Genomic DNA, 19,568 nt, shown 5'->3' on the forward strand with positions numbered 1-19,568 from the left:
AGTGTTTTCCAGTTGAAAGAGATGTGTTGAAAAGCTAGAGCAAGCATAAGGTCGAAGAAAACATGGTTATGGGAGGGTAGGTCTAAGGAATCTGATAGACTTCCAGAGAAAAGAAGGAGGAATGGAATAAGAAATGGAAATGTTAAAGAGGCGAGAAATATAGGATCAGACTTTCTCCCAAAAGCTAGAAACCGAAGGGCAAAGGAAGAGGAGATGTATAAGATAAGCATTAGATGAACCACAGGTGAACAATTAGAATCAGTGGAATGTGAACATCTAGCTATAGAAGCAGGGGTGAGATAAAGTTTATGGAAAAACATAGATTGGGTAAGATTAGCAGATCAAGAGATTTTGAGATAGCAAGACCAGAGTTTGTCCCAAAAGGTGATGGTCCATTCACATGTCATTTCTTGGTCATATTCCCAAGAAAGCAGTCCAATTTGATTTTTGCATATTCTGGATTAGGAGCTGATGAGCATTTATAAATGAGAGAAGCTTTGTGTAAAGAAAGAAGAACCTTAAGAAGAGAATTTTGAACAACAGGATGAGCTGAAGAGGGAAGAGAGTAGTACGTATCAAGAATGAACGCCATAAGAGTCGTAAATTTCTGTAAGAAGGATCGGGGACAGTAGAATAAGGCTTGTAATTGGGGAAAGGAATATGGAAATAATCCATCAAAAAGGTATTTAACCCAGATTATGCCCCTTAATCTCCAAGCTTTCCAAACAATGGTTCTGTTATTAATGAGAATAAGGGAATTATACCATATTGGAGATTCTAAAAAAGATTTTCTAGAGATGGAATTAGAATGCATCAAAGGCTTCAAATGGGAACAAGTGTGCTTAAACAAGGGAAGAGAGGTGTAAGAGGTTTTGGCAGATAAAAACTTCTATTAAAGAGAAGGTAATAATAAGGGTTGTTCAATGCATAGCCTAAAGGGGAGTGAAGGGGGAAGGTTCGAAAAGGAATCATTTGTAGCCCTGACAAAGGGAAGATGATAGACAAGAGTCAATACGCTTAAAATATTAGGCAGGAATATAGACGGGGAGCATGGAGAGAGCATAAATCAATATAAGGGTAATCATCATTTTGATTGAGTCTAACTGGCCCCACCAAGAGAGAAAAAGGGGGTTTCAAGAGGAAAGTAGTTTTTCAATTTGAGATAGGACTACAGACATATTTAATTTAATAGAAGAGGCGATGGAGTTGGAGAACCACATACCTAAATATTTAATTTTTTTAACTATTCCATGCAAAACCAAATTTAGTATGGGGGAGAATGTCTGTTTTATCTGAATTCATTTTATAGCCAGAAGCAAGGGAGAAGGAAGTAAATTAATGTAATAAAATGGGAAAAAGAAGTTTCTGGTGCAGAAATAAAAAGTAGGATATTATCCGCAAAAGGGGAAAGTTTTTAAATGATGGTCCCCATAAGAAAACCCAGAGATGGAATCAGTATTGTGAATTGAGGATAGGAAGGGCTGAAGAGCTTAGATAAAGAGGAGAGGGGAAAGGGGGCAGCCTTGGTGAACTCTGCGCTGAAGAGGAAAATAAGATGGGACACAACCATTAACTAATACCGAGGCTCTAGGGGCAGAGTATAATAAAGAGATACATGAAATCAATTTGGAACCAAAACCATGCCATTTCAAAGATGCAAATACAAAGGACCAGTAAACTCTGTTGAAAGCTTTTTCAGCATCGATAGAAATGACCGCTAAAGATGCAGAAAGGGAGGGGATTTTGTTTAAAACATTAAGAAAAAGACGAGAATTATCTGAATTCAGCCTACCCATGCGATATCCACAATGCACCTTACTAACCAAATGGGGCATAAGGTGGTCTAGACGTAAAGCAAGTGTTTTGGCAAATAGTTTAAAATCATTGCCCAGTGAAATTGGGTGATAGTTTTTACAAAACATGGGGTCTCAACCTTCTTTGTGTATGAGGCAAATTGTGGCTTCCTGAATAGTAACTTCTTTCTTAGTGGTTAGGAAAAATAAATGAAAAAGATTTAACAGTTTACGGAGTAGTAAATTATAAAAATGCTAATAAAATTCAACAGAAAAACCATCTGTGCCGGGAGTCTTTCCTTTTTTTTTAAAGTATGTAAGGCGGTGGATAATTCATTAAGGGATAGATCGCCACGAAGGCTTTTGAACTGGGCCTACTTAAAATATATATTAAAAGAAAGTAATTTAGAAAAAACAAAAAAAAGTAGGTCAGTTTCTTTGATATATAGCTAGGATTCTAGAGAATGGGAACTTGCCTGCTCCAGTTAAAATCAAGAGAATCACAAGGCAGTGTTGCCTGTTTTCTCCATTGCTTTTTAACTTATACATTAAGCCTTTGGTTGATAAGACAACATCCAAGTATACCTCCTTTTAAATTTAAGAACTAAGAAAGGAAGGTGGCGCTATAAGCCGATGATTTAATGGTCTTTACATCGGACTTAAACATTACAATCCCGTTAATTTACAAACAAGCACAGAACTTTGGATGTGTCTTGGGATATGAAATAAATACTGCTGAAACTGAATGTTTGGCATGGAATCTAGGCAATTGAGCTTATCCAACAAAAAAAGTGATGAGGTATCATGGAATAATGATTACCCAAAATATCGATAAAATTGCAGATATGAATCTTCAGAAAATCAGAAAAGAAATACATAACTCTTTAACGGGCAGGGCTAACATACCTCTGACTCTAATTGGTAGAGTCAATTTGATAAAAATGATGCTGTTGCCCAAATTAATTTTCCTATTACAAAATATCCCGCTGGCATTTAATGAAAAAAGTGTGAAAAATCTTCAGTCAAAAATAAATACCTTTATCTGGGACTCGAAAGGTATTAGAATATCATGGAAGAAGCTGCGCAGAAAGAAAAACAAAGGAGGTTTATGCCTCCCAGATTTAGTTTTGTATGCAAGAGTTTTTTCATTGAGGGCAGGGAAAATCCTCATGGATTTACCAGACCGCTCAGACATTGGTATAATGTTTAAAGAAATGCTGCTAGATTTTGAGAGGGTACATCATGGCTTCCTATTTAAATACGGAGACAGAAGATTTTTCAAGAAAGTTTGTTTAAAGATACTAAATGGTTTAGTTAGTACTTGGGTTAAAATCAAGAAGGCCTTAAAGATTAGCTACTTTAGCACTCTTGCTAAACCATTTGGAATGCCCCAGGCTCACCAGGGTGGACCAGAGACTCTTTTGCAACTCCCTTATTAAAGGCAGGAATCCTGCATTGGGGACAGCTGATACCGGAAGGTTTTCTGATATCTTGTGTTAAATTTACTCACAGATAATGGCTGTCCAATTTCAAGTACTGGCAAATAAAAAATTGTCATCAAGCCGTCGGGACTGATGTGGGCAAGTCCAATGAATTGAAAATGACACTGGGGAGGAAAATTGCAAAAATGAATGAGATGGCGACTCTCTACTGGCTACTGCTCAACCTGGCAGAGGAAGAATTTAAACTACCAACGATGCTGTGAGGAGAGAACTTGCCTGGCAGTCATATTGAAGATTTATGGCAAGTATCTCATGACATTTGTATACTACAGTGCAACCTGCAAATTTAAGAAGACATCATATTTTTTGTATTCACAGGGTGTACTGGTCTCCCTTTATGCTCTCAAAATTTTCGAAATGTCCAACACCAAAGTGTCTCCAGATCAATGTGGATGATGTCCATATGTTTTTAACTTGTCCAAAGCTACATCATTTTGGGCAGCGGTAAACAGAGGTATGGAAGGCATTTTTGGTGTAAGCACCCAGGTAACCATAACCTTGGTCTTCTCTGGGTTTTTTCCAGGTTATGAGTCGATGTCCAGGTGGAAAAACAAGTTTTTTTTATATCTGATTTTACTTGCATGAAGAGAAATCTGCAAAAGGTGGATCAAGGACACTCCTCCAACTTTTTTACATTGGGTGATCTCCATTAAATACACTATGAAGTTGGACAGAGTTAAATTACTAAGAGATAAAAATAATAAAAAAGATTTGTGGGTTCCATGTTAATTAATTTTATTTATTTAAAGAGTTTTATATAGCGCTGGCTAGACCCGGAGGTATCAGAGTGCTTTACATGAGAATCAACAATGTAACAGAAAAAGTTCAACAATTACACAATAAATCCCCCAAAAAAGAATAGGCAATACAATTAGGAGAGGAGAGAAAGGAGAGAGAGGGGTAGTGGAGGGGGCAGGGGAGGTGAGAAAGTGAGGATAAGGGAAGAGACAACCGTAGAGACGAGAGGAAGTCTGTCTAAAGACCGACTGGGTAAGTGACGACCAAGGAGGGAATCCACGGTCCGTCTCACCTCTAGCTAAACCAGGTAGCTCCATCGGGCATCAGACAAAGTAGTTCGGTCTCAGGTGTCGAGGGAAGAGGTTCGCAGAAAAACAGGATGGGAGGGAGATACGGCAGAAAGACGAAGGAAAGTCTGCTCAAAGACTGGTTGGGTAGGTGACGGTCGAGGGGGAGTCCCAAAACCCATCTCCTCTATAGCTGTCAGGTAGCTCCATCGGGCTTTGGCCAAATAGCTAGGTCTCAATAGGAAACAATTTAAGGAACATGGATGGCAAAATAAATAGAGCGTAGAAGGGAGGGGACAGGGAAGGTGAGAAAGGGAGGATAGGTGAAGTGACAACAAGGAGAGACGAAATGAAAACTGTTTAAAGGCCGACTGGGTAGGTGACGGCCAAGGAGGGAGTCCACGGCCCATCTCCCCTATAGCTAAACCAGGTAACTCCATCGGGCATCAGACAGAAAAGTTCAGTCTCAGTAAATTGGGAGAGGAGATAAGTAGAGGTAATAAATAGAGGGAGGAAGCGGGAAGAGACGACAGGAGAGGCGAAAGGAAGTCTGGCTAAAGACCGACTGGGTAGGTGACGTCCAAGGAGGGAATCCCCGACCTGTCTCCCCTATAGCTAAACCAGGTAGCTCCTTCAGGCATCAAACAGAATAGCTATCTCTCAAATGACATGGGAAAATGCACAGGTAAACAGGGTGGGGACTATTGCCAGGACAGGTAACGGCAGTAATCAGTAGCATGAAAGTGGAGAGGAGTAGAGCGGGGAGGGGTAGGGGGTAGGTAGTTCAGTAAAAGTTACATGATTATAAACAGTTACTGGATGTCTTGGCTGATGTCCTTCCAAAGTTTTGTCTTAAAGTCCCTAAACATGCTCAGAAAAATGTCTTTAGTCAGGGCCATGTTGTCCGCTACCTCCGCAGGTTTCGGGGAGGGGCGCTTGTCCGCCGGTGCGAAAAAGTTCGAGACTTTGTTGGGTGTTTTGCTGGACATCTTCTTTGGCGGCAGATGGGCGGGCCCGGCCTATAACTGCCTGCTGCTTCTAGCCCCCTTCTCCTAGCGACAGCGATTCTGGTGTTGCACTGCGCCGGTTCTTGGTGACCTGCTTGTGGTGCCAAAGAGGCCCGGTGTATGGTTCAGGCGTCCTGGTAGATGGACTCTATTCTGTCATTTTGTGGCATTGCAGTGTCTGGGGTTTAGCTTTCACTTCTTCCCTTACAAGGTCTGCCGAGAAGTCAACCGTTTTGCACCATTCTTTTTGTACCAGCGTTAAGTATGGGCGTAAAATCCGTTCCACTCGCGGATTTTGCGGATTTTCGGCAAATTCGCAATCCGCGAACTCTCGCGAATTTGCCAAAAATCCGCACGCGGCGGATTTTTTTGCTTGGTGATACAATATTGCGGCGCGCGGCGTGGCGCACGGCGTTCACTTTCCGTCATTCAGCATTTGCCGAGTTGTTTTTCTCGATATTTTGCGAGTGCTGCGCCATTTTGGATCTTGCTGCGGGATCCCGCGGGAGTTTGGCGACCGCGAATACGTTATCGCGGCTTGCCACCTTGCACAGCACGCATCGCGAGAGTTCGCAATTGCGAACACGTAGGTGCGGCGGGCAGCAACAATCTCGCACTCGCGAAATAGAGATTTTGCAATTCTGCACAAGAAATCCACCAGCAAACAGCATAAACCTTCAGAAAATGATGATTTTTATCAGAATCACTCCTCAGGTTGACATTTGCCTGCACTTTTTTTTTGCAAGGAGTCCATTTTTGGGGGGGGGAGGAAGTGCCCCACAGTCTCCAACTTCCTGTTCCTGTCCAGCAGGCTCCTCCCAGTGCTTTCCTCATGTGCTGGTCACTTTCATTTGGACCTTGACCTGGAAGGATTACTTTTTGTGGATGCTGCTGGATATTTGAATTTGAGGCCTTTTTGACTTTCTTTGGATCACTTTTGGATTAGAAATCAACTTTCACAAGTAAGTTTGTTTGGGGCATTACAGTTGATGCAACTACGATTTTGGAACTTTTTCAGAACATTAAAGAAAATATATTGTGGGTAGCCACAGTATCCAGTAGGACCAGGGTTGGTTATGGGTGCATGATACAACTGTTTTGTTGAATTTAAACATTATTGAGGCCATGGATGGGCTGGGATTGTGCTGAATTTTGTGGATTTTGTCGATTTTTTGGGGCTGCTGGTGGGGCCTTTTGCCCAGGGGTAGTGGTGCATGGACTGAGTCTACCTGTGGGGTCTCACTCTCTTTAATGTAAACATCCTGGATGGCATTGGATTGTGGTGATTTTTGTGTGTGTTTCGTTTTTTTGGGGTGTACTGTTGATGTGGACTGGCCATGTGGGTGGTGGTGGTGGCCATCTTGAGTGCTGGTACAGGCAACATGTGCTTGGGGTTCAAGGGGCCATTTTGAAGAGAGGCAGTGTCTGAGGCCTGCACCCATTTTGCCTAGCTTTCATCCATTATGCCAAGGGTAGTGAGTGGTGCATGGGCATAGTCTTTCTGTGGGGTGTCTTCTTGAATTTAAACATCATTGAGGCCATGGATGGGCTGGGATTGTGCTGAATTTTGTGGTTTTTGTCGATTTTTTTGGGGCTGCTGGTGGGGCCTTTTGCCCAGGGGTAATGGTGCATGGACTGAGTCTGCCTGTGGGGTCTCACTCTCTTTAATGTAAACATCCTGGATGGCATTGGATTGTGGTGATTTTTGTGTGTTTTTAGTTTTTTTGGGGTGTACTGTTGATGAGGACTGGCCATGTGGGTGGTGGGGTTGGCCATCTTGAGTGCTGGTACAGGAAACATGTGCTTGGGGTTCAAGGGGCCATTTTGAAGAGAGGCAGTGTCTGAGGCCTGCACCCATTTTGCCTAGCTTTCATCCATTATGCCCAGGGGTAGTGAGTGGTGCATGGGCCTAGTCTTTCTGTGGGGTGTCTTCTTGAATTTAAACATCATTGAGGCCATGGATGGGCTGGGATTGTGCTGAATTTTGTGGTTTTTGTCGGTTTTTTGGGGCTGCTGGTGGGGCCTTTTGCCCAGGGGTAGTGGTGCATGGACTGAGTCTGCCTGTGGGGTCTCACTCTCTTTAATGTAAACATCCTGGATGGCATTGGATTGTGCTGAATTTTGTGGTTTTTGTCGGTTTTTTGGGGCTGCTGGTGGGGCCTTTTGCCCAGGGGTAGTGAGTGGTGCATGGGCCTAGTCTTTCTGTGGGGTGTCTTCTTGAATTTAAACATCATTGAGGCCATGGATGGGCTGGGATTGTGCTGAATTTTGTGGTTTTTGTCGATTTGTTGGTGCTGCTGGTGGGGCCTTTTGCCCAGGGGTAGTGAGTGGTGCATGGGCCTAGTCTTTCTGTGGGGTGTCTTCTTGAATTTAAACATCATTGAGACCATGGATGGGCTGGGATTGTGTTGATTTTTGTGTGTTTTTTCGACTTTTTGGGGTGTATAACTGATGTTCCTCTGTCTTCCATTGCTTTTAGGTGCACAAGAGAACCACCAGTGCCAGGAAGAAGTCCTGCTGCAGTGTGTGCAGCACAATGTCACGTGTGGCCACAGACAACTCTGCAACTTGTGCAACTGCGGCCTGCTGTTCAGAGTGACATCTGAAGAAGATGGCCCCAAAAAAAGTTCCCCGTAGCTCCTCTAGCAAGAAAGATGCCAGAAAGGAGCAGAAGAAGCAAGTTACCAAGCAGACTGGTGTGCCGCCCGCCACATTTTTTGGGAATAAAAAAAAAAGTACGCCTGCAGCAACAGCGGGATCTGCTGGGGACCAAGCTGGGAGCAGCACCCCCGCTCCATTGGGCTCAGTGCCACCACCCCCACGCCAACTTAAGTCCAAGCCCTTGAGTGCTGAAGAGGCAGCCAGTCTACTTGTTCAATCACCATCGACCAGTGATGTTGGCTCATCGCAAGAAAGTAGCAGCAATGTCCCTCAATCAACACACGTTGTTGTTGTAACTCATCTGACGAGTGTTGAACAACCACAGCCGCAACAACAACCACATGTGCAAGTACAAGCCCAAGTACATGTGGCAGGAGAGGCGGCGCAAGGAGAGGAGCAAGCAGAGGTGCATGGAGGGGCACAACAAGTGGCCACAATTGTTGTTCCTCCAGAAGTAGGGGCACATCTGGAAATCGACAATCAAGCCGAGGTAGCAATCGAGGAAGCCACTCCTCCTGATGATCATTCATTGTCTTCCACATCCCGAGCAAGGAAAAGATCAAGGGAGGTGGTGTCTACATCTTCTTCAAGCCCACCTCCTTCTGATGATATGGATCTTACTTGGGAACCAGCACCACTGCCGTCTGAGATGAGGCTCAGGCACACCATGATCTGACAAAGGTAGCTAAGCGTAAAAGGAAGGTCGTCGAAACTCTCATAGTTATGGAGTGTGATGACGCTCAACAAGAAGTGGCGTATACTCCTGCTGCTGAAGACTCTCACGACGACGACGCAGTCATCACTAACGTCACTGAAGCCCCAGCGGGCATGCAGCAAACAGACATTTTGACCCTAGCCCGACAAGCTGCTGAGCGTGATGATGAAGTCGACGAGGAGGCAATGGGAACACCACAATCATTGAAGTTAACTAGTACACCACAACCTTCCGCTTCCATATTTCTTACTCGCCAGAAGGGACCTCCATCCACCTCGACCTCAATTAGTGGTGGTGAAAGTGCACAACATAGTAAAGTTCAGCAATACACATCCTCCACTTCATCTGGCATTAGCAGCATGACCAGTAACACCACCTCCGGCCCCCACAGACATTTCAAGTCCGCAGTTTGGGACTTCTTTAGTGTTTGCCCAAAAAGGGAAAACATAGCCATTTGTAGCATTTGTAAGCTTGCAGTTAGTCGTGGTAAGCTTGGTACCAACTATGGGACTGGAGGCCAGAGAGGTCGTCTTAAGAGACAGCACCTTGTCCAATGGCTTGCGCACCTAAAGGAGATCAAGGAAGCCCAAATTGCAAGTCGAGAAAACATTGATGTTCCATCTGATGATGACGAGGAGGAAGAAGCGTCACACACTTCACTTACACCCAGTACCCCTGTCAGCACACCCCCTGTGCGCCACACTAAGAGTGTGGGACAGAGTGAGACACCAATGCGAAAAAGTTCATCAGCGAGCGTAACTGGGTCGAAGAAGTCATCAACATCATCATCATCATCCCGTAAAATGGTCCAGGGCAACATTAAAACAATGCTCTTTTCAGACGCGCCATATGACCGCAACCACCCAATGGCGCGTCTGTATAACACTAAGCTGGCTAAAATGCTAGCGCTGGATCTTCTCCCTTTTTCTTTTGTGGAAGGGGTTGGTTTTCTTGAATTAGTGGCAGCGCTCTGCCCTAAATGGAAGGTTCCTAGCCGGTTCTATTTTGCCCGAGTTGCGGTTCCAGCACTACATGAAGATGTGCTGGAGGTGATTGAGGCAGCTTTGCAGAAGAGTGCTGTTCACACTATACATCTGACAACAGACATGTGGACCAGTGGCGCAGGCACTGATTACATGTGCATCACTGCACACGGGGTCTCTTTTTCAGGGGTTAAAGCAAAGCTAAACGCAGGTGTTGACCTGGACCACGTTTTTAAAGCTGCTCGGAAACATGCAACGCTAGCCATGTTTGGCTTGGAGCAACGTCATACAGCACAAAACATTTTGAATGAGTTCAACACGGAGGCGCTAGGGGGCGCACAGCGGAATGGCTGCCTAGCTGTGCAGCTCCGCCGGACGAATCTTCAAATCGCCAGTAAAATGCGCTAAAACGGATCGCCATGGGTCAACAGGCACACCATCCAGCGTGTGAACAGGTCGCCCATGCGAGGGACATCGTGTGAAGAGCCTTGCCACGCTCGAGTCACAGCACAAGCCGGGAGTCCAGGCGGGCTCAGCGATCCGACATGGTGGACGGCGATCGGCTAGCGATTCTTGGTGACTGTACACTCCGGAGCCTCCGAGAGTGAGCGTGCGAGCCGGATGGTGGAACGGGAGAAGTGACACTTGCTCCGAGAGGGTGCCGCCCGTGCTAAGTGTCCGGCAAAGAACTGCTTAACACTACGGAGAGGGAAAGAGGCGCAAATGGAGGTACGGGGCTGTAAGCCTCCGGTCATGTCTGTCTCCGTTAGCGCTTAAATAAATAACGCGATCCTCGCAGGGACACTTAGCGAGGTGGGGGAGCAGAACTAACTCAACCGTACATAACAGGTTGGTATTGAAGTGCAATCAACAACGGTGACCCCCCCCACAATACCCTTTTGACTATTACTAACGGCCGAGAATCGGCAAAAAGCAAAATGGCGGCGCCCCTACACAAATAGGATCGGACCGCGCCTCAAACGAACCTGAGCGTCAGGTGTTCTCCTGCACACCGGGGAGCGCGCTGCTTGCTGCCATTTAGTCATACGAACCACGAGGGAATAAAAGTGGCATTTCTTCTGCCTACATGCGGTGGTGGACCTCGTGGGGAGAGCCCCGGCACCATTTCACCAACTGGACGGAGGGGTGTCTGCTACTGATACCAAGCGCCCTTTTCGTAGACGTGTGAACAACGGCGCACGCTACAGTCACTGCATGTGGAGCCATAGGGTGGAGTGCCTCATCGGCCAGTACAGGTCCCTACACTGAATTTTCTGGTGGCAATCGACGACAACTTGACACACTCTCAAGACAACTGATCAGCCACGAGGTGCATTCAGATCGCGGGGTCTGATCTATGCAACAAGTACCTTGCATTAGGGATAGGTGCCAAGTTTCCTCCTTTCGGATCCTGACACTGCATAACAGATTAAAGAGACAAACGACCCAAGTGACTACCGGCTCAGCACCCCTCTGTCACACAACATGGGCAAACCAGATAAACAACAACCCAAACTGACATTTGAGACGCGGAAGACGCCAAAAAATCAGTCTGGTGCTACAGAGGAGGACCCGGAAACTGACTCCCAAGATGGTAGTGTCATGGAAAACATATTAAAATCCATACAGGCGAATCTGCAGGATATAAATAGCAAACTTGATCATGTGACAGGCCGAGTAGACAGCATGGCGGCCAAACTCGACAAACAAGGCGAACGCTTGGATACGGCGGAAAACAGGATCTCGGCGGTGGAGGACGAATCGCGAACCACGACGGCCAAATGTACAGGTATGGAGAAAGTCCTTGAAGTGATCAAAGCCAAGGCTGAGGAGTTGGAAGCCAGGTCGAGACGTAACAACATACGTATATCAGGCCTACCAGAATCAACCAATACTGGTCGAATGGAGACCTATGTGGAACAACTATGCAAAGACCTGTTTGGCCCTGAAAATCTATCGCCGATCTTCATTATTGAAAGAGCGCATCGTTCCTTGGCGCCAAAACCGAAACCGGGAGCCGCGCCTAGACCGATTGTGGCAAGAGTCCTGAATTATCGAGACAGGGACACCGTGCTCAGGCTAGCGAGGGAAAAAGGTGAGATCCATCATCAGGGGAACAAACTTGAATTTTTCCCAGATTTCACGGTTGCAGTACAACAGGCACGCAAAGAGTTCAACGAGGTGAAAATCAAACTTCGGAACCTGCAGATCCCGTATGCCATGCTGTACCCCGCTCGCCTGCGGATCACGTGGGAGGACAAACCTATTTTCCTGTCGACCCCGAAGGCTGCAATGGATTTCATCAAAACGGCGGTTGCCAAAGGTAAAAGGTCCAATCGCAAAGACAGACACACCGACTCAGACTGAGAGGTAAGACCTTCTGCTGAAAGCTGCGCTGAATTTACCCAACTGACAGACATATGGTTGTAGGAGGGTAAAGATTGACTCCGCATGAATTATGGTATCTGACATGTGACTCCTACCTATACAGGGTGAAATGTATATAGAGACAATGTTAGATATAGGTATCATGTAGTGGAAAGGAGTGGCTTGGATACTTGTGGAGACATTCGATATGGTACGCATGGCAGCAGAACATACCAAGCTGTAAAAGTATAGACTTTATTGATATGCCATATTATATCACCTCTATGAATCTGAGGGAAAGACTACATACTATATATCACATACTATATAATGTTATGAGCGCTTATCGCTCCGGAGTTGCACATTGTGAGTGGTGTTGCTTCAGGGCCCAGGCGATCTGATTACAGAACACAGATTTGCCCACATCCTTTCACTGGGATGGAGTAATGCGTCCCCGGCAGACCTCCACTAGGGCAGTCCCCGACGAGTTATGTTGACATTCAAAGTTCTAAGGGTACAATGGCTTCAGCAGAATTGGGTTGCTGGAGTGGGTGGGAACTGGGGAAGTTGGGGTTTGATGTTTTTTGAACTGCCTGGGCAATCGAGATGCACTGCTGCACGCCGACGTGTGGTCATTGTTCGCAGGTTGATATCCTACATCATGATACGGTGTAATATTGGGCAGGGACCTGAAGGGAGGATGGGTTCCATGGGGTACAAAAAGAAAAAAAATGTCACGTGGTAAATATGAGTAGAAATAGCCTAAAATTACTAACATGGAATGTGAGAGGCCTCACCAATCCCAAAAAGGTCAGACAAATATTTGCATGTCTTGATAGACACCACATAGACATAGCATTGCTTCAAGAGACCCACATGGACCCCAAAGCGCACAGAACTATTGGTACACGCTGGGCGGAATCAAACCATTCGGCGGCATACTCATCCTATTCCAGAGGGGTTATGACACTGGTCAAAAAGGGCACTAATTATAGAATAACACGTACAATTGTTGACTCAAAGGGAAGGTATGTGATTGTGTTGGGAGTGCTTCGAGGGCAAGATGTGACGATAATAAATGTATGTGGTCCGAATGTTGATTCTCCGGAATTTTTTCAGGAATTATGGGACCATATGCTGGAATTTGCTGATACGACGATACTCTGGGGAGGGGATTTTAATGTAGCATTACAAGACACTGTAGATCGTTCTACTGCTTCCATAGAGCCACACAAAAAAGCCAGGGACAAACTGGGAGACATATTGATCGAACTTGCACTCAAGGATATTTGGAGGGTCAAACATCCATCAACACCGGGTGCGACGCATGTGAACGCGTCACACGGCAGCTGGTCGAGAATAGATTACTGGCTGGGGACGCACAGCGCGGTGCTGTGGGCTACTCAGATAACGACGCTCCCGCGCACGCTGTCCGACCACAACCCGGTAGAACTTACACTAATGATGCCGCACTATACACCCCCTCCATTCAGTTGGCGCTTCCATGCACAGGCACTATTGGACCCCTTATACGTGACAACCATAACGGAAGCCATTAAAGAGTACTTCCGGTTAAATGTGGACTCAGTGGACGACCCATGCATCCTGTGGGAGGCATTCAAGGCGACGCTTAGGGGCACTTGCATTAGCACGACAGCTGGGATACTTAAAGACATACGGGCGCAGATGACCAGGCTGGAGAGGGAAGTAATAGTCCTAGAGAGGGAGTACGCACACACTGGTAATGTGGAAATACTAGGGAAAATTAAGCTTATCCTAATAGAACATCAAAAATATGCGGAAGACGAATTGAAATATGTGACCAAACGACCGCTGGCCAGACAGTTTGGGGAGGGCGGGAGGCCTGGTAGGATGCTAGCGAGGAAAATATGTAAAGGGAGAGAACTGCAGTTAATCACACAAGTGCGAGACAGTGCCGGCACCTCACATACACAACCTGCGGAAATACTCGATAGCTTTGTTCGTAACTATTCAGACTTGTACACTTCCCGTCAACCTGCCCCACCACAGGAAACGCGAGATTACCTACATGATATAGCAATAGCATGGTTGTCTGACAACCAGCGCGCATACCTGGCACAACCAATTACAGTTGAAGAGGTGACTACAATCATACATGCATTGCCAAACGGGAAAACACCAGGGCCTGATGGCTATACATGTGAATTCTATAAGACATTCGTTGACATCCTTGCCCCTCACATGGTCAAGATGTACGGCGCGGCCTTTGACCAAAAAACGCTACTGCCGTCGTTACGTGAGGCGGTAATCATTACTCTCCTGAAACCTGGTAAACAACCAGACCTCTGCAACTCTTATCGTCCTCTGTCCCTTCTGAATGTAGACTCTAAAATTTTAGCGAAACTTTTAGCTGAATGCTTGCAGCCCCTAATGACGAACCTGATACTTCCAGATCAGGCAGGGTTCATCCCGACGCGAGCCACGTCCACAATACGAGAACGTTATTCGCACTATCTCACTATCTCAACCCCCAGACGAAAGTGGCGGCCGTCATGCTGGATGCCACCAAAGCATTCGACTCTATCGAATGGTCCTACATACACACGATATTGCAGAGAATGGGGTTTCCGGCACGGTATATATCCTGGGTGTCTCTACTGTATACGAGACCGGTAGCGAGAGTAAAGGTAAATAAATACATCTCAGCACCTTTTAATATTGAACGAGGGACCAGACAGGGTTGTCCACTGTCACCAAATATATTTGCCTTGGCCCTGGAACCACTTGCGTGCACAATTAGACAGACTCATAAACACTCAGCCCTGCATTTCCCCGGGAGGCCCCTGCATATTTCGCTGTACGCGGATGATATGCTTCTCTATGTGCAGGACCCTGAACAGAATCTTAACCCATTATTGCGCGAGTATGTGAAATTCGGACGCCATTCTGGACTACAGATTAACTGGGAGAAATCGCTAATTATTCCGCTAACTGACTCCACCACGCCGCATTTACCTGACTTTCCACTGAACTGGCAGACTGACCACACGCGCTACCAGGGAATATGGTATAGCCGAGACCCCGAAGAAGTGATCAGGACAAATTATGGCAGGGTGCTTACAGAATTGGAGGGTAAGGTAGCAAGATGGATACAACTACCGCTGTCCTTAGCGGACAGAATCGCAATAGTCAAGATGAATGTCCTTCCGAAGTTTCTGTATTTATTCAATAATATTCCAATCACATCGCCTAAAGCAGTCTTCACACACATAACATCACTGGTGCTCAAGCTTATATGGGCAGGTAAACAGGCACGAATAGACCTGCGCACATTAACATTGCCCTATGAAAAGGGTGGGTTTTGTGTGCCGGACTTTCGGCTCTACTATTTGTGTGCACAGGCCCAATATGCAGCGCACTGGTATCATCCCACCCCGTATCTCACGCATACAGCGGTGGAAGAGGGCGATGCGGCTCCGGTCCCTTTGAACGCGATAGTGACGCACAAGCGACCGCCGCTACACTCAAAAGATATTAACACGGTTGATACCACGGCACACGCATGGAGAACACTGGGGAGAATGACTCACAAGTTACCGCTATATGCCCCGGCACTCCCGCTGCATTTCCACCCGAACATATCGGTGACTAACGAACAAGTTGGAATGAACATACTGAAAAATATAGGAATAGACACATTAGGGGATCTATATCACGAGGGAACTTTTCGCAAAGTCGACGATCGGACCTATGTAAGTAACCCTACCCTTCTTTTCAGATTTACACACTTTAGGTTACAGGGGGCAATTCAGGAATTGTACCCAAACTACCCGGAAGAACCGCCAACTTTGCAATCACTACAATTTATAATTACCTCATCGAATACATCCCATCTGGTCTATATATTATACAGGATGGCACAAAGTGAAATCCCACACAACACTGACAAAGCCCTGCAAAGATGGAACGACTCGCTACCGGAAGCACTTACAGAGCATGAATGGTCTGTTGCTTGCACGCTCCTCAAACTAATCACTCCAAATGGAAACCTGCGCATTACACACCTTAAATACCTACACCAAACATACCATACACCACACAGGTTGCATAAATATGGGTTGCGGGAGGATGCCAGGTGCAGGCGTTGTGGATATGACGGGGCGGATTTTGTTCATCTAGCTTGGTACTGTCAAAAGATAAACGCATATTGGGGTACGATCACAACCACTCTGTGCAAAATGGTGGGGATCGAGGTAGAATGTAATATAAAAAATTGTCTACTGGGACTGTTACCCAATGTTAAAGCGGGGAAACGGATGTTTTGTGCTGTGGCGCTGTTAATTGCTAAAAGACAAGTATCCAGGTGTTGGGAAGGGAAAAGGGTCCCAGATTCTAAAGCATGGCTGACGGATCTGACGTATTGTAAGGACATGCTGCTAACATACGAAGAGGAACTGCCCAGGAGATCACGTCCAAAGAACTATTGGTGTTATTTGACAGATTATCTACTGTCTGTTGAGGGGGAAGAAATGGAGATATAGATCGGCATTGCCCTAATCGACTCGCCCTTGCAGCAACAGGTCTGGTATGTTATTTGCACTGCTCAACAACTTCAGCCTGTATTTAACACACATACAATATGCTACACACGAAGGGTGTCAGAGTGTAGGATTGCCCAGGGGTTCTTAGGTTTTTTGTTCTGAATGTTCTACAGAAAGGGGCTGAAAACCCCCCAAAAAGAAAAACTGAAGTTACATGTACAGTTGCAGTCAGCTGGCTCCGTGCAAATACGATATATCATTGTTGTGTTGCTGAAGATACGCCGCTGGACCTCCGGGTTGCCAGCTGAAAGGCTGTGTTGTTTGCTGAAACTTAGTTTCTAAAGATCGCGGCCGGCCCCAGGGTTGTAGGCCACAGGCTGTGTCAACTATGCCTAAGTCACGAAAATAAAGATTTTGTTAAACTTCAAAAAAAAAAAAAAAAGAATGAGTTCAACACAAAGGTCTTTCACTGGCTGTCCCCCAAAAAACACGGCATTGGTTATGTTTCCACGGATAATGGCGCCAATGTAGTTAAGGCCATGGATCTGGGTGACTATTTCAGAGTGCCATGTTTGGCGCACTGTATAAACCTGGTTGTTAAAAAATTCTTGGATAAAGACAGTCCAGCATGCCAGTTAGTGGTCACCTGCCGAAAAATGTGGAACCATTTCAGCCATTCTTTTAAGGCCCGGAAGCATCTGAGGCGCCTGCTACATGAACGTCGAATGCCAGTGAAAGCACTCATCCAGGAGGTGCCAACACATTGGAACTCAACCTTCTACATGCTTGAGCGTCTGTATGAGCAGTTTACGGTACTCGACCAGTATTTCTTAACACTGGGTACAGCTGTGAAGGACCTGAGGTTAAATGCGGCGGAATGGGAGCTAGTTAAAAGCCTGACAGACATGCTTCGTCCTTTTGAGGTCTTCACACGTGCAGTCAGCAGGGAGGACTGTAATTTGGGAAAAGCTATCCCATTGTTGCGCATGCTGGAGCACAAACTGAAGGCGGTGTCTTCTAAGTTTCAAAAAGATGAAGAAAAGCAAGAAGCTTTTGTTTTGGCGGAGAAATTATTAGAGCGCCTACTTGGCGATGAACATCTTCAAAAGATCCACTCAGAACAGCATTACATTTGTGCTACTATTCTGCATCCACGCTACAAAAAGGCGCTGGCAGGCAGTGCATTATTTCCTTTTAGTGATGAAGATGTTACAAAGTACAAACGTTGGCTAGCCTTGTCAGCCATGAGGTTTGAAAGAGAACGGAAGCAAATTGAAGGTAAAGGCAGTACATCAGCATCAGCAGGCCATCCCCAGTCAAAAGACTCCACTTCTGCACCTGTGGCTGTGGCAGAAGTGACCTCTCAGCCGTTAAAGACACCGGCAACCGCATCATCTGCACCAGACACAACAGAAATATCGGGTGATGATAGTGAAGAAGATTGGCTAGCTGAGCTTGGGTTTGGTTCTCAAAAGGTCCGAGCAAAAATTCAGCAAAGTGGAGGAACCGTGGAGAACTTTGAGTCGATGGTGCAGGACTATCTGAATGACTCAACAGAGGTCTATGTTAATGCTGACCCATTGGCGTATTGGCATGGGAAAAAAGAATTGTGGCCAGAGATCACCAACCTGGCTATACATTACTTGTCTTGCCCACTCGCAAGCATGTCTTCTGAACGTGTTTTCAGTGCTGCTGGTGGCATTGTAACTTGCAAACGGACCCGCCTCTCGCCCAAAAATGTGGAGAGGTTGACAATGATCAAGATGAATGCGCACCTCATACCACCAGATTTCAAAGTACCAGATCGCACGACGGAAGAAGACGAGGCGGACAGCAACGTAGATGAGGGAATTTCTTCTGTGTTAGGTGACACTGACCTACTTCTGCCTGAATTTGCAGAGTATGAGGACGAACTCTTCTTCCCTGACACCGACCACTGAAAATGACCCAATGAATCCAAAATTTTCTTTTTCGTACTTATTCACTTTTATTCCTGTGTTTCTGTCTTTCTTTGTTTTGCACAGTTAATATAATTACAACTTTAATCACCTGTACTTTTGCTTTTTGGCTGTTTGGGGCCATTGCTGGGAAGGTCTAATACCGGATAAAACTGGTGTGGACAACATCCATGAGGAAAAAGTTTTTGCATCTTCTGACTTTTCGCTCAATGTAGCGTTTTCGGGGGCCTGTTTGGGGGGCTGCCTGGTGTTTGTGGGTGGGTTTCGGGGTCTGGGAGCACTGCTGGGTATGGATACTTTTCATTGCAAGAGGTTTGAAGGGAATCCATGGAGGCAGAGGGGAGTTAGGGCCTAGCTGCAGAGCGCGCGCTGAGTGATTTTGGAAATTTTCAGGAAAGTGACTGTCCCAATTTTTGTACTTTTGCTTTTTGGCTGTTTGGGGGTCTTCCAATTGTTTTCGCCTGGGTTGACAGCTCTGGGGCCATTGCTGGGAAGGTCTAATACCTGATAAAACTGGTTTGGACAACATCCATGAGGATAAAGTTTTTGCATCTTCTGACTTTTCGCTCAATGTAGCGTTTTCGGGGGCCTGTTTGGGGGGCTTCCTGGTGTTTGTGGGTGGGTTTCGGGGTCTGGGAGCACTGCTGGGTATGGATACTTTTCATTGCAAGAGGTTTGAAGGGAATCCATGGAGGCAGAGGGGAGTTAGGGCCTAGCTGCAGAGCGCGCGCTGAGTGATTTTGGAAATTTTCAGGAAAGTGACTAAGTCCCAATTTTTGTACTTTTGCTTTTTGGCTGTTTGGGGGTCTTCCACTTGTTTTCGCCTGGGTTGACGGCTCTGGGGCCATTGCTGGGAAGGTCTAATACCGGATAAAACTGGTTTGGACAACATCCATGCGGGAAAGCCTTTTGTCACTTTTTGTAACTTAGGGTTCGTTAGGGTTAGCCATAGCAGCAGGATTGTATGTGTTTTGGGGTGTTCTTGATTTTTGCAACTGAGTTCTGGGGTCTTAGAGCACTCGTGGGAATGTGTA

This window comes from Lissotriton helveticus, chromosome 1_1, assembly GCF_964261635.1.
Source record: "Lissotriton helveticus chromosome 1_1, aLisHel1.1, whole genome shotgun sequence".
Taxonomy (NCBI): domain Eukaryota; kingdom Metazoa; phylum Chordata; class Amphibia; order Caudata; family Salamandridae; genus Lissotriton; species Lissotriton helveticus.